The following is a 14519-nucleotide window of genomic DNA, read 5'->3' as shown; positions in this document are numbered from 1 at the left end:
AAGTCATATTTTTGTTGGGCAGGGCTGTTAAAAATTAGGCCAGGTTTTTTACAAAGGATTTCAAACAACTCAACCTAATAATCCTATTCATTGGGTTGAATCAACTATTTAGGGGGCCATAACTGTTAAGCACCTGAAGATTCCATTTGTATAAACAGCCCACTAAATAAATGCTCAGATGACTTCTAAATTGTACTACAACCCACAAAAATATCTGACAGGGAGAGAATATTTTGACTACACTGTAGATTACACAGTGGCCTAGTGCTGAACATATTAACAATTAAACTATGTATTTGTCAATTTGCCATAACATACCAAAATATTTTTTTTTAATAAATATGGTTTGTATGAACTGCACAAGTTCATTTCTTTAATTCTAGAGGATTAATGAGTTGGCTATTAATGGAAATGACATTGGGTACTTTTTTTATTGTGACTTATTGTGATTTATCATCTCAGGGGTAAATCATCATGGCAACATTTCAGAAAACTGCTTTTTTTCTCTCATACGTTTACACATCCAACAGGTACCTCAAAATTTGAACAGCTTCACAGCTTGTTGCAACTTATTTTACATACACAATTTTTTTTTACCATGAACGAAGTAGAATGACTCATTCACTTCATGCAGGGCCTTGCCTTTGGTTCCCATACTGGTACAAAGACAAAGATTATGATAGCATACAAAATATGACCTTACACAAGTCCTTGGTAGTTTATCATGTAGTAACATGATTCTGCATGCAGCCGAGAAATCCAAAGTAAACTATTTGCTATAGTTTTACTGTGGGCTCCTCACAGTGGTAAAGTCTGTATCAGTCATTGGGACCAGATTTATAATGCAGTTCATGTGTTTCCATCACCACCCAGGGTTGGTAGGGTGTATGCAAAACAGGGTTGCCTGGCCTCATCACACTCTAGAGACCTTTTTGTGACTAAAGAATGGCCTCTCATTAAGGTGTGTAGGTTCCCGCTAAATATTTCCTGTTTGGGCAAGCAGCGTGATAAGAATCAGAATAGCTAGACAAGATGTGCAACTGAGGACACTTCTTTGACCTTCCCGTAAAAGCTGGGGGTTGATGTGATGAAGTGGGGTCTTGCTGGTGAGTTGGGCAACACAATGTTGGCAAAATATTAAATGAAAAGATTAGCTACAAAGAATAAATAAATACACACCCTTCTATGTAAAGCCTAGACACCCACCAGAGGTAGGGCTTTTGATTGCAGGTATGTATGACATCACACTTTTCAGACTGCATCTCGCTCCCTCTCATATATCATCTACTGTAAACCAAGATCTCTTCAACTGTATTGTCTCTAGTTGTTCTGCACTTACAGTAGGACCAAGCCCACAGCGGAGGTAGGGGCAGTCTAAGACTCTTTTGTTTTGGAGTAGCATATTCTCAGACACCTGGATACAATATGGGGACAACTACCTGTCTGCTCATGACACTGGTAAGGTTTAGTGTTTGATTTTCAATGATCTGCTCAATGATGGGAGGCAGGGTCTATGGAATTACAGATAAAGAGACATTCATACAGTTTGGGTTCTGATCATTTGAGATTATTCACACTAGCATTTCAATTACAACTGTTAACAAAGGTTTGATGCAAGGCAGCTATAAAACATGTGGCCAGGCAGCATTTACCATAATCAGATAAAGCAGCACTACCTTTGATTTAGCTCAACTTTAAGACAAAGGGCTGAAAAGAAGAAAGAGTACATTTCTGTCACTTGTCCAAGTGCCTCAGGTAACATGTCACAGGCCTTTTGAATTGGTCAATTATAGATAAATAATTGTAAATAACTGTAAATAACAGATGTACTTGGTGGTAATAGATGAGTACAATAGATGGTGGTAATAGATGAGTAATAGATTGCCACTACTTGGTGGTAGCAGTTGAGATGGGGCAATTTACAGTAGCCTGCAACCTTGAAAAACAAAGGAGTTGTTCAGAACTGTAACATGAAAGGGGTATTGCCTGAAGTACTATGAGTCATAATCCCCATAAAACCTACCGTATCTTCATAACTCAAACTTCTCTTTGCGTTATTACACTATTCATTTCTAACATAAGGGATTTTTAGATCCAGATTCAAAGAAAGTCTGTATTTCATGTATGCTTACACCACTTTGGCATTTTGATAAATGTATGTCTATAGAATAAGGTGACTTTTATCAATTTTGGCTAAATATAACCCTGTTTCCAAAAAGGTTGGGATGCTGTGTAAAATGTAAATAAAAACAGAATTCATTTAAACCCTATGCTTTCCCATTCTTGCTTGAAAAAGGATTTCAGCTGCTCAACAGTTCGGGGTCTCCTTAGTCAATTTTTCATTAAAAGAAACGCCAAATGTTATCAATTTTCATTGGATATGTTGTCTTCATACTATTTTCAGTAAAATATACAATTAAATCATTTACACATCATTGTATTCTGTTTTTATTTGCATTTTATGCAGCATTCAAAATTTTTTGGAAACAAGGTTGTATAAGCAAAGACCTTTTTGGTAGAGTAAACTGAAACAAATCTGTTGAAAAATGTCACCTTGTCCTGGCGAGATTTACATCAATCTTAAAACGCAGAGCCGGGGTAAACCCAATCAAAACCTTAATATTTGAAGTTTGAATATACTTGAAATATTTGAATATTTGACTTACCCCACTACTTTTTGGGTTGTTTTAAATTGAATTTTATAATTTTTTGTATTCCTTATTGATTGATTATAGTATGCTATTATTTTTAATATTATTCAGATATTTTCTCTATTGAGATTTGTTTTAACTGTGTTCATCAACGTTGAGTTATTTAAAGGAGGATCTTGCCATTCCTATAGTTTTGATTATTGATTTAATTTAATATTTTATTTGAGGGGAACATATGTAAAAACATTGTTAGATGAACTTTGGGTCATTCTATTGCCTAAAGGCCAGCAGAATCTATCAGTTCTAACCCTATAAGGAGCACAGTTATTTAGGGAGTACAGTGATCAAAGGGCTGATTGTTATTTTGGGTAGAATACTTAGGTTAGATGGTAAATATGGCAGTAATATACTTAACAGTGCAAAATTGCAGCAATTGGTAGAAGTATTGAATATTATAGTTACTTATAAGTGTTATAAGCTTATGAATGATGGCTTTATAATATTGTAGCGACCTGAGTAGTGGCCTTACCAAGGTCGCTACAGTATAATATAATATAGCTGTATAATATAATTAATTTGATCAAGTAAAAGGTTGCTGCAGTTTGATATTTGTTTTTTCAATCTTAATTTTTTTGAACAATGTATAATTTCATGATTGACCATCATAGCATCAGGGCTTTACAATTTTGTCATGTCACCTTAGCTTAGCAGATAACAAACATAGATAAGCAGTGGCCATATTCACCTGCTATAATTTAAAATCAACGTACAATAAGTACACATTTGCATAAACGAGTTGTCAAGACAGACAGTGGTTGTTTAAGTTTGACCATAAGTTTACACAGCTGACCATAAGTTTGCACAGTTTCCGATACAAACACTAAAACATCAGAGCACCCTTCACTTTCAATGTAGGGTAGTAAAGTGCCTGGGGGGACTAGTTGGCAATGGAAGCATGGGTTCCAAAGCAAAGAAATTGGTCATATACTGTCAGAAAGATGGCAGACCACACTGGAATTCTTTATTATACATTGTCAATGTTGTTTGAAGGGATGAGATTAGCAACCACGTGACATAGCATGACAATTTGAACAATCCCCCGCGATGCCCACTAGGAACTGACAGGTTTTCAGTGAAAAAAACCTGGTGAAGCATCTCAAAACTACCTAGATTTGAACTTTACAGGGAAAGTTACTGGTGCTTGCTTTCATGCTGGAAAACTGTCCTGTAGTCTGACAAATCAAAATGTTCAATAATTTTTTGGAATCATGGACGCAGCGTCCTCTGGGCTAAAGAGGAGAGGGACCATCCATTTTGTTATCCATGATGGTATGGGGGTGCATTAGTGCATGTGGCATGGGTGACTTGCACATCTGTGAAGGCACCATAAATGCTGAACAATATACAGTGAGGGAAATAATTATTTTATCCCCTGCTGATTTTGTATATTTGCCCACTGACAAGGAAATGATCAGTCTATCATTTTAATTGTATGTTTATTTGAACAGTGAGAGACAGAATAACAACCAAAAAATCCAGAAAAACGCATGTCACATTTTGTTTTTATTGATTTGCATTTTAATGAGTGAAATAAGTATTTGATCCGCTCTCTCTCTCAATCTAGCTCCCTTGTGTCTTCTATACAGGTAACAAACTGAGATTAGGAGCACACTCTTAAAGGGAGTGCTCCTAATCTCAGTTTGTTACCTGTATAAAAGACACCTGTCCAAAGAAACAATCAATCAATCAGATTCCAAACTCTCCACCATGGCCAAGACAAAAGAGCTGTCCAAGGATGTCAGGGACAAGATTGTAGACCCACACAAGGCTGGAATGGGCTACAAGACCATCACCTAGCAGCTTGGTGAGAAGGTGACAACAGTTGGTGCGATTATTCGCAAATGGAAAAAACACAAAAGAACTGTCAATCTCCCTCGGTCTGGGGCTCCATGCAAGATCTCACCTCATGGAGTTGTAATGATCATGAGAACGGTGATGAATCAGCCCAGAACAACTCATAGGACAACTGGGTGAAAGTTCAGATGACAACTGGGTGAAAGTGTTGTAGTCAGATGAGACCAAAATCGAGCTCTTTGGCATGTTTGGAGGAGGAGGAATGCAGCCTATGACCCCAAGCACACCATCCCCACCGTCAAACATTATACATTGTCAATGTTGTTTGAAGGGATGAGATTAGCAACCACGTGACATAGCATGACAATTTGAACAATCCCCCGCGATGCCCACTAGGAACTGACAGGTTTTCAGTGAAAAAAACCTGGTGAAGCATCTCAAAACTACCTAGATTTGAACTTTACAGGGAAAGTTACTGGTGCTTGCTTTCATGCTGGAAAACTGTCCTGTAGTCTGACAAATCAAAATGTTCAATAATTTTTTGGAATCATGGACGCAGCGTCCTCTGGGCTAAAGAGGAGAGGGACCATCCATTTTGTTATCCATGATGGTATGGGGGTGCATTAGTGCATGTGGCATGGGTGACTTGCACATCTGTGAAGGCACCATAAATGCTGAACAATATACAGTGAGGGAAATAATTATTTTATCCCCTGCTGATTTTGTATATTTGCCCACTGACAAGGAAATGATCAGTCTATCATTTTAATTGTATGTTTATTTGAACAGTGAGAGACAGAATAACAACCAAAAAATCCAGAAAAACGCATGTCACATTTTGTTTTTATTGATTTGCATTTTAATGAGTGAAATAAGTATTTGATCCGCTCTCTCTCTCAATCTAGCTCCCTTGTGTCTTCTATACAGGTAACAAACTGAGATTAGGAGCACACTCTTAAAGGGAGTGCTCCTAATCTCAGTTTGTTACCTGTATAAAAGACACCTGTCCAAAGAAACAATCAATCAATCAGATTCCAAACTCTCCACCATGGCCAAGACAAAAGAGCTGTCCAAGGATGTCAGGGACAAGATTGTAGACCCACACAAGGCTGGAATGGGCTACAAGACCATCACCTAGCAGCTTGGTGAGAAGGTGACAACAGTTGGTGCGATTATTCGCAAATGGAAAAAACACAAAAGAACTGTCAATCTCCCTCGGTCTGGGGCTCCATGCAAGATCTCACCTCATGGAGTTGTAATGATCATGAGAACGGTGATGAATCAGCCCAGAACAACTCATAGGACAACTGGGTGAAAGTTCAGATGACAACTGGGTGAAAGTGTTGTAGTCAGATGAGACCAAAATCGAGCTCTTTGGCATGTTTGGAGGAGGAGGAATGCAGCCTATGACCCCAAGCACACCATCCCCACCGTCAAACATTATACATTGTCAATGTTGTTTGAAGGGATGAGATTAGCAACCACGTGACATAGCATGACAATTTGAACAATCCCCCGCGATGCCCACTAGGAACTGACAGGTTTTCAGTGAAAAAAACCTGGTGAAGCATCTCAAAACTACCTAGATTTGAACTTTACAGGGAAAGTTACTGGTGCTTGCTTTCATGCTGGAAAACTGTCCTGTAGTCTGACAAATCAAAATGTTCAATAATTTTTTGGAATCATGGACGCAGCGTCCTCTGGGCTAAAGAGGAGAGGGACCATCCATTTTGTTATCCATGATGGTATGGGGGTGCATTAGTGCATGTGGCATGGGTGACTTGCACATCTGTGAAGGCACCATAAATGCTGAACAATATACAGTGAGGGAAATAATTATTTTATCCCCTGCTGATTTTGTATATTTGCCCACTGACAAGGAAATGATCAGTCTATCATTTTAATTGTATGTTTATTTGAACAGTGAGAGACAGAATAACAACCAAAAAATCCAGAAAAACGCATGTCACATTTTGTTTTTATTGATTTGCATTTTAATGAGTGAAATAAGTATTTGATCCGCTCTCTCTCTCAATCTAGCTCCCTTGTGTCTTCTATACAGGTAACAAACTGAGATTAGGAGCACACTCTTAAAGGGAGTGCTCCTAATCTCAGTTTGTTACCTGTATAAAAGACACCTGTCCAAAGAAACAATCAATCAATCAGATTCCAAACTCTCCACCATGGCCAAGACAAAAGAGCTGTCCAAGGATGTCAGGGACAAGATTGTAGACCCACACAAGGCTGGAATGGGCTACAAGACCATCACCTAGCAGCTTGGTGAGAAGGTGACAACAGTTGGTGCGATTATTCGCAAATGGAAAAAACACAAAAGAACTGTCAATCTCCCTCGGTCTGGGGCTCCATGCAAGATCTCACCTCATGGAGTTGTAATGATCATGAGAACGGTGATGAATCAGCCCAGAACAACTCATAGGACAACTGGGTGAAAGTTCAGATGACAACTGGGTGAAAGTGTTGTAGTCAGATGAGACCAAAATCGAGCTCTTTGGCATGTTTGGAGGAGGAGGAATGCAGCCTATGACCCCAAGCACACCATCCCCACCGTCAAACATGAAGGTGGAAATATTATGCTTTGGGGGTGTTTTTCTGCTAAGGGGACAGGACAACGTCACTGCATCAAAGGGACGATGGACGGGGCCATGTACTATCAAATCTTGGGTGAGAACCTCCTTCCTTCAGCCAGGGCATTGAAAATGGGTCATGGATGGGTATTCCAGCATGAAAATAACCCAAAACACACGGCCAAGGCAACAAAGGAGTGGCTCAAGAAGAAGCACATTAAGGTCCTGGAGTGGCCTAGCCAGTCTCCAGACCTTAATCCCATAGAAAATCTGTGGAGGGAGCTGAAGGTTTGAGTTGCCAAACGTCAGCCTCGAAACCTTAATGATTTGGAGAAGATCTGTAAAGAGGAGTGGGACAAAATCCCTCCTGAGATGCGTGCAAACCTGGTGGCCAACTACAAGAAACATCTGACCTCTGTGATTGCCTACAAGTGTTTTGCCACCAAGTACTAAGTCATGTTTTGCAGAGGGGTAGAATACTTATTTCACTCATTAAAATGCAAATCAATTTATAACATTCTTGACGTGTTTTTCTGGACTTTTTTTTGTTATTCTGTCTCTCGCTTTTTAAATAAACCTACCTTTAAAATTATAGACTGATCATTTCTTTGACAGTGGGCAAATGTACAAAATCAGCAGGGGGTCAAATAACTTTTTACCAAACTGTATATGTATTATTAGAGGATTTAAAAAACTTCTAACTGCAGGCCAGGGGGAATTAATTATTGTAGAAAATCACAATTCATTGTCTACAGTCGAAATTAAGAGGCAAATCCAGGTTCAATTAGATTGAAAGAAATCATTATAAAATAGTAATAAAAGTTCATTTTAAACATAGTTATATTCAAAAGATCCATGGATCATGTTTTTTTTTTGTTCATCATTCCTTCTGGTGAACAAGATTCGCAGAGCCGAAAGAGCCATGGATCATTGTTCATTTAATTTATCGCTCCTTCCAGTGAACGAGATTTGAAGATCTGAAAGAGCCAAGGATTATCGTCCATTTAGTTCCTTGTTCATTCCCGTGAACAAGTTTCAAAGATTAGAAAGAACCAGAAACAGAATGAGTCTCCTACTGAGAGTCTATGATGAATCTACAAGCCGCAAGACACCTCAGCTGCTCCGAATGGTAACGCTTGACCTAGAGTGTTATTTTTACTTTCAAGTATCCACCACAAATTGTATAGACATTGTTTAGAAGCGTGTTCATTTGGTGGCATGTTCATTTAAGTTTGATTCGCTCATCTGGAGAGAGCTCCTGCCAGTAAATAGCAGATTCGTCCGTTACACTGGAACACTGTTATAAAACCGTGTGTGTTTGACAAAAACATGTTTTTTGTGTTTGAAGTCATCAACGTCTCCTGATCAGAGGAAGGAAGATCCGGTTATTAATGTCATTTTTTTGATAAGTTTAATCCATTTTTGTTTCATGACTTTCAGAGGTAAATATTGACTAAATCTGTTTTGAAATTATTCAGACAAATCTTGTTTATAAACAGAACATTTTAGATGTTCATTTACTATAAACCATAATTGACAATAGAAAAATTTCTCCCTGCTTATATAATCAACTACAGAGATCTGAGTAACTCAACGAGGACTTAAAATCACTGGTTCATACTCTATGTCAGTCGAGTAAACAATGGATTATCTGAGGTCCACTCCCGACTCCGCGTTCTACGGATGATCATTTCAGTCATATGCACCAGCTGCATGCCTGTCTTAAGGGCCATTGTTGTTCATTAAGTGTAGAACGTTTCCAAAATAATGACATCTGATCTGATTAGATATGGCACTGGTATTCTCTCCTCAAAACTGTCTCTCACTTTAGCCTCATGCAGGGCATTTGGAATCAGACATTATGCAGCCTTCGGGGTTGAAGGGTTTGCATAATTAGTTAATGTCTTATTATGCAAACTCTGAATTAATGATTATCGGATATCTCAATCTGGTCTGGCTGAGGCCAGCATTGCTTAAACTAAAAGATATTTGTAACAATCTTACACAACTAAAAATCACACCTTTTCACCCTAAATCCACTTTAATGGACCTTATTCTAATGAATACACCTCACAAATATATAGCTATTGCGTTATTTGTGAATGACATCAGTGACCACTGCCCTTTTGCGTGTATTGGAAACACTAGGCAAAAAAAGGGCATATAATTTTAAAGAGAAACTATAAACACTTGTCAGAGCAAGAATTCATCCACGACCTTTGTCACTCTGAGCATTTATCCACAAATGTCATAATGGTCTCAGTGTTAGCGTTCTCCTTCTCTTAAAACTTTACCTCCATGGCTGATAAACACAACCCGCTAAAGAGATGGTAAACAAGAAACCAGGCAAGCCTAGTTCAGCCGGCCCTCCCAGGTCTCAAACCAGGGTCTGGCATATAAGAAACTGTGTCTTTAACCACCATGCCACAGAGCTGTACATCTACAGAGAGTTTGTATAGCATTTCAACATTAGATCATTTTGTCACGTGTTAACATCACGCCAAGTTTGAACATGTCGCTAGACACCAGGCATTGTGTTAAACTTAATAACATTTCTTATTAAGTTTACCTCCACCACAAAGAGCATCTTTGAACTCTATGGCTTTGCCACTGACAATTTTAACAGCTAATTGGACATTCATGAATTATATTGATACAGTTAAACTGACTAACGTTTCTTACTAAGTTTACCTTCCAATCCTGACACTGGCCAAAATAGATTTTCCCTGCGCTGTTTTGCACACACGCAAACCACAACAGCCACAGAACGAGCAATTCTAGTTAGCTAATGTATATATTATTTTCAGGCTCAGAGGTTAAGATATAGATACAGTGTTGTAGCTCAAGTACTGCTAGACCTACTACACCCATCATAGGTGCCACTGCTGGATGCAACCAATCGTCTGGTTTCACTTATTGTATAACACTGAAAAAAATAAGATGCACTGTAACATGAAAGCGGACATGGTCTTCTGCACCCGTACACTTACAGGCAAGAACGCTATGAACCTAAAGAGGCACCTAAAGGCCCATCACCAAAATGAATATGAGCAGGTAAATTAAAGCTGAAATATTAATCCTAGCTTTTGTATTCACATAGTTGTATAATGGTGCATAGTTTGTTTTTAAGTTAGCTAGCTAGCTAACAAATTAGATGGATGGAAGATTTCTACATGCTGGCTACCAGCCACAGCTGAAAATATGCTACTGATACTACAATTTACTTCCACTAGCATAATGCTAAAATATTTCAAAGGATGTATGGTAGATTAGCACATTTTTGATGGTTTAGCAGTTGTATTTATGATTGAACAAGCATGCAAACATTTTGAAATATTGGACTATCCATGCTTCTTTGATGGCTGATTCTGCTGAACTAGTTGGTGGCTTGTCAACTAAGGTGAAAAACTATAATAACTAATAGAGCCAATAAGACAACTGCAAATAAAATGTTGTATGTTATTAGATAACAGGGTAACACATTATTGGAAGGGGTGTGCATAAGAGTGACATGACATTGTCATAATACTGTCATAGCCATGACATGACACATGTAAGAATCATTATGAACGTTTATGAATGTTGTCATTAGGTGTCATTCGTTTGATTATGTAATTTTTTTATGCAAGGTTGACATTGTTTGGGATGTCTTTGTTATGACAACTTGACATTAACTGAGTCAACCCAACCTGTCAATGTCTTTGTTATGACAACTTGACATTAACTAAGACAAAATATACTGTCAATGTTTTTGTTATGACAACTTGACAATAACCACGACAACATTAGATTAGATTCAACTTTATTGTAATTGAACAAGTACAGTACAATGAAATTAAAGGAGTAGGGTAGCATGTGCAACTGAAATGCAGGGATAGCTGCAATGAGGTTCCTGAGGTAGACATGTACCTGTAACAACTGAAAACTTCAGACTTTGCAAGGCAGTGTCAGAGTCCAGTAGTACAAAGGGTGGATATGGTTAGTTCAGCAGGGTTACAGCAGATGGAAAAAAAAGTGTTCCTAAGCCTGCTGTTGCGGGAACGAAGAGGCCTGATGGAAGGAGGGCAGTTTGTGGCATGGATGTGAAGGGTCCCTGATGATGCCACACCCTGTGCAGACACTGCTTGTGCTGGAGGTCTACGATGGCAGGGAGCTGGGTACCAGTGATGTGCTGGGCGGTTTCCACCACCCATTGCAGGGCGTTCCCGTCGGCAACGGAGGAAAAGCCAAACCATGCTGTGGCGAAGTTAGTCAAAAACATCACCTGTTATAAACCTGTTATAAAAATGTCACAGCAGGCCTGATTATCAAACTTGAAGAAACTATTCAGCTTTATGTGTTAGCATTAAATACAACTGTCATCTGTGGTTGGTTTTGACATTGGTTGTCATGAGAGCATTATATTTGTGTCATAAATAATTTTCTTGACCTCAAGTAAAGTTGTACAATTTGGACTTGTCATAAAGATGTCATGATACGTTATAACACTGTCAAAGACTTTCATAAAAGTGACCTCAAGTACACTGGTACAATTTGGACAATTCAGGACAGTAACAAATAATTGTTTTCTGAAGGAATGCTCCACCGTCATGGCATTTTATATAGACATGGGTCTCTGTCATTGTTATACAATTACCACGCCTTTCCAACCCTCTACATACACTTTAACAGGCAAGTTATCAAACTGTATCGAAAGGTCCTGTGTACTTTTGTACTATACCGACCAGGAAAACTGGATAAATTATGAGAAAGACATAGCTTTTCCTTGAAGAGTTACGAGAATGCACAGGTGTTTTGATCGTAAACAGTCCCAACGCAACACAACCACATCAAACTGCCCCCTATAGGCCAACCGTAGTAAGTGTCCTTCAATATAAAAGTGTCCTTCAAAATTCTATATCAACCCCAAATGTGACCATACATTAGTAACATGAATGGATGTCCTGCATCAACAATCAAATTACAGTACAAACTATGTTCCTGCAAAAAACTTTGATATTAACTTGACTTGTTTTTAAGCATCATGGAAATGTCTGCCCAAGACACCATTATAATGGCGTATGGCTAACCATTGGTGCCACTGTCATTTTGAGGTGAATCTTCAGTGACTCAGGAGTGCGATTACCTTCATGACTCCATATTTCCAATTTGTATTTCTGCCATGCATGCTCAATATGCTTAGTATGAGCACCAGTCTCAGGATCAGCAAAGTTCCTTTTACGGCAGACACAATACTGGCTATCTTCAAGTTTGATTATTAGGCCCATGTTTATGGCAGGTCATGTTGTCTTGGTTACTGTCATGTTGTCATAAAAAAAGACACTGACAGGTTATGTTGTCTCAGTTAATGTCAAGTTGTCATAACAAAGACATTGACAGGATATTTTGTCTCAGTTAATGTCAAGTTGTCATAACAAAGACATTGACAGGATATTTTGTCTCAGTTAATGTCAAGTTGTCATAACAAAGACATTGACAGGATATTTTGTCTCAGTTAATGTCAAGTTGTCATAACAAAGACATTGACAGGATATTTTGTCTCAGTTAATGTCAAGTTGTCATAACAAAGACATTGACAGGATATTTTGTCTCAGTTAATGTCAAGTTGTCATAACAAAAACATCCCAAACAATATCAACCTTGCATAAAAAATTACATAATCAACCAAATGACACCTAATGACAAAATTAATAAACGTTCATGCAAGATCTCACCTCATGGGGGATCAATGATCATGAGGAAGGTGAGGGATCAGCCCAGAACTACACACCAGAACCTGGTCAATGACCTGAAGAGTGCTGGGACCACAGTCTCAAAGAAAACCAGTAGTAACACACTACGCCGTCGTGGATTAAAATCCTACAGCGCATGCAAGCTCCCCCCTGCTCAAGCCAGCACATGCCAAATACCATCTGGATGATCCAGAGGAGGAATAGGAGAAGGTCATGTGGTTTGATGAGACAAAAATTTGGCTTTTTGGTCTAAACGCCATGTTTGGAGGAAGGAGAAGGATGAGTATAACCCCAAGAACACCATCCCAACCGTGAAGCATGGAGGTGGAAACATCATTCTTTGGGGATGCTTTTCTGCAAAGGGGACAGGACGTCTGCACCGTATTGAGGGGAGGATGGTAGGAGCCATGTATCGCGAGATCTTGGCCAACAACCTCCTTCCCTCAGTAAGAGCATTGAAGATGGGTCGTGGCTGGGTCTTCCAGCATGACAACGACCCGAAACCCACAGCCAGGGCAACTAAGGAGTGGCTCCATAAGAAGCATCTCAAGGTCCTGGAGTGGATTAGCCAGTCTCCAGACCTGAACCCAATAGAAAATCTTTGGAGGGAGCTAAAAGTCCGTATTGCCCCGAAACCTGAAGGATCTGGAGAAGGTCTGTATGGAGGAGTGGGCCAAAATCCCTGCTGCAGTGTTGCAAACCTGGTCAAGAACTACAGGAAACGTATGATCTCTGTAATTGCAAACAAATTTTTCTGAACCAAAAATTTAATTCTGCTTTTCTGATGTATCAAATACTTATGTCATGCAATAAAATGCAAACTAATTACTTAAAATTCATTCAATGTGATTTTCTGGATTTTTGTTTTAGATTACGTCACTCACAGTTGAAGAGTACCTATGATAAAAATTACAGATTTCTACATGCTTTGTAATTGGGAAAACCTGCAAAATCGGTAGTGTATCAAGTACTTGTTCTCCCTACTGAATTTGTAGTGACACACTCTGAAACAGGCCTTTTCATGCAATGTTGACTGTATACTGTGGCACGAAGTCCTCAATCCTTCGTGCCACAGTGTACATAGCAAGTCTCAAATTCATTATCTCCAATTTTTTCTCTGGGGATATTATTTCTGTCACTGTAGTAAGGCATTGCTTGATTAACTCACCCTCCATAAATGGTTTTGTCCTACTTCATTGATAGCTCTTGAGGCTCTCTCCTGGGCTTCGTTCGCTGGAATCAACCAGTTTTTTTTTATAAAGTCCAAAGTGCTTTTACAAAACACACAACCTGAATGGATAAATGGATGGATGTAGTAGTTTCAAACTGCTTCATACTCTGTCCCAGTATATGAGCTATAATTGTGTTTATGCTTTGTGTCATAGTGTATTTTTACATTGTAGTCTTTCATTACAGATACTGGTTCACAGCAAATAAGGCACAGACATTTCCCTTGGAATTCAGTGATAAAATAGTCACACTTCCGCTGTTGAAATTGACACTCACTGTCAACCCTTTGTTTCTTTTTTGCTGTGGCCATGATTAAAACAATTTGCTAGTCGAACTACAACAAATGCATTACCAACAAAGCTAATTACCAAGCTACAATCATGACCGTGACAGTTAGGTACTGCTTTTGGTCAATAGAAAGGCATGTGTGCATCTTGCATGAACTAAAAATCATCCTTGTCACAACT

This window comes from Esox lucius, chromosome 12 (assembly GCF_011004845.1).
Source record: "Esox lucius isolate fEsoLuc1 chromosome 12, fEsoLuc1.pri, whole genome shotgun sequence".
Lineage (NCBI taxonomy): Eukaryota > Metazoa > Chordata > Actinopteri > Esociformes > Esocidae > Esox > Esox lucius.
The sequence above is the reverse complement of the archived record's forward strand: the minus strand, read 5'-3'. Positions refer to the sequence as shown.